The sequence below is a fragment of the Schistocerca gregaria genome, unplaced genomic scaffold (assembly GCF_023897955.1).
Source record: "Schistocerca gregaria isolate iqSchGreg1 unplaced genomic scaffold, iqSchGreg1.2 ptg001010l, whole genome shotgun sequence".
NCBI classification, from domain to species: Eukaryota; Metazoa; Arthropoda; class Insecta; order Orthoptera; family Acrididae; genus Schistocerca; species Schistocerca gregaria.
Window position 1 is genome coordinate 57501 of NW_026062359.1, and position 2500 is coordinate 60000.

Below are 2500 nucleotides of genomic sequence, written 5' to 3' on the forward strand. Positions count from 1 at the left end.
ACCTAAGTTACGCTGCACCTTAACCTAACTTACACTGCACCTTAACCTAAGTTACACTGCACCTTAACCTAAGTTACACTGCACCTTAACCTAACTTACACTGCACCTTAACCTAAGTTACACTGCACCTTAACCTAAGTTACACTGCACCTTAACCTAAGTTACACTGCACCTTAACCTAAGTTACACTGCACCTTAACCTAAGTTACACTGCACCTTAACCTAAGTTACACTGCACCTTAACCTAAGTTACACTGCACCTTAACCTAAGTTACACTGCACCTTAACCTAACTTACACTGCACCTTAACCTAACTTACACTGCACCTTAACCTAACTTACACTGCACCTTAACCTAACTTACACTGCACCTTAACCTAACTTACACTGCACCTTAACCTAACTTACACTGCACCTTAACCTAACTTACACTGCACCTTAACCTAACTTACACTGCACCTTAACCTAACTTACACTGCACCTTAACCTAACTTACACTGCACCTTAACCTAACTTACACTGCACCTTAACCTAACTTACACTGCACCTTAACCTAACTTACACTGCACCTTAACCTAACTTACACTGCACCTTAACTGTCACATGTAACGTCACAGGAATGTAGCTTTGCCTAACAGCAACCCTCTGAACATAGTTCACTGCTTGGATCCTCTGGTGTCATGTGTATTTCTTGATGCCATGGTGCGTACCCTCACATAAAGGTCTTTCGAGTGTTGCGTACTTTCTACACAGTCCCGCTAACCACTGGAAGGGTGTACCGCTACAGAACGAATATCGCCCTCCCCTCCTGCCCTTCCAAGCTGGTCGGTCAGGCGTTTGTTTGTGAAATGAGCCTTGCAGCTGTTCAGTTGCATTCGGTTGTCGATGCAGTCAGTGTACGTTGTGGTACGGCCTGTGTGGACTGTCCGCTGATGTACGCGTAACCCACACTGATCATCCGTCGTTACGTACTGAGTGACATAATGTGGCACATGCTTGACCGTACACCGGCTGCGCCCTACAATGGCGAATCATAAGGGCCATATGTTGTGCACGATGCTACTTGTCTCGTCTCCCCATTACAGCGAGATTGCACTGTTGTACGCCGTACAGACATGTGGTAAGTAGGTACGGACGAAAGTATTGCATGTTGGCCCCCCCCCCCCCCCCTCCTCCCTCTGCCGGGAATCAGCGTGAGCCGTCTGTTGATGTAGCGACGAGGGTTTTCCTATTTAATCGTATTGCCCCACACAACATGATAGCACGGTGGACCGCGTTCCACATCTGCGACATGCTACAGAGGCCGGTTGACAGTCGACCGCGCAAGGGACATTGCACACGTGCGCGGACCATCTTCCACGTGTTCTCTCGTGTACATGCCGCAGTGTGTATGTGGGCTGATGTAGCGTGTCGTGACACATAACATGCAGGCATGCCAGAATCGTAGATTTCGCAAATGTAGATTGACGTATACGTTTGCTGCCAAAGATCCGCAAATGAACTGGAAATCAGTTGTTGAGCGGTTGTTCGCGCTGCAGGTGCATCGGTGATAGCGACGATCGGTACATCTGTGAACCGGTTGTTTCGGCGGTACCCGCCATGCCCCCGAACCTGAGTTGGCCATGTGGGTATGAAGCGATACGAGGCTGTGGCTTGGCGGGACAGTCCCCGGCCGGTGAGGGGGGGCCGCCCGGCGTGCTGGCCGCGCGCTGCGTGAGCGCACGCACTACAGCCGGCTGGTGGGGGGCGCCCAGTGGCAGGAGCGCCGGCCGACGGGCCCGGCTGGCGTCCCAGCTATGCGCCGGCGCACCCTGCGCGCGGCGCCAGGCGGCCAAAGTGGGTTCTGCCGAGCCCGGTGCGAAGCGCGGTGGACATCTGCAGTGTGCTGGTCCGATTGCGGACTGTGTGCGTTGAGGATGCGCCGCCGCCCGGCACTCGGCGTCGCGACGCCGTCTGCTGCTCGGTCGCCCCCAGCGGTTCTCGCAGGTGGTTTGTATCGCAGCTCTGCGGACGTGTTGGCGCGTGCGCTGTGCTGGGAGAGTTCGCTTCTGCACCCAAGTGGGGCTTTGCCCTTCTGTGGCGCTGGCGTTGGAGCTGCCGGTCACCGTAGGTGGCGCGTGTTGTTTCCCGCCGGCAATGCCACGACAGCACGCTCCCGGGCCTCTGTCGGCAGCGGCAAGCTCAGTTGGGAGCACGGGTGTTCGCACTGAAAGCGTCTACTCGCCTATCTCCGGGCGATTGCGCCTCTCTCGAACCCGACCAAGTACTTAGGACGGCGCTGCGCGCCGCCGGGACCTGAGAGGGTTTCGAGGTGTATCGTGCAGGGGAGCTCAGCCTCCTCCTGTTTGCAGAATAATTGAGCGGACGCTTGCGTGTTCGCGCGGGCCCTCGGGACACACTCCCGGGCGGCCGGCTGCTCAGCTCTCGTTGACGCAGCTCCCTGGTTGATCCTGCCAGTAGTCATATGCTTGTCTCAAAGATTAAGCCATGCATGTCTCAGT

At 55.2% G+C, this 2500-nt stretch overlaps 1 non-coding gene across 1 annotated transcript in view; it reads left to right on the plus strand.

The window, feature by feature from the left end:
* The first annotated feature begins 2436 nt into the window (after window positions 1-2436).
* LOC126326990 (small subunit ribosomal RNA) overlaps window positions 2437-2500 on the plus strand; it is a 1893-nt gene continuing 1829 nt past the window's right edge. The window contains exon 1 of the ribosomal RNA XR_007560882.1: window positions 2437-2500. This exon is cut by the window's right edge and continues 1829 nt beyond it. This is a non-coding gene — a ribosomal RNA (small subunit ribosomal RNA).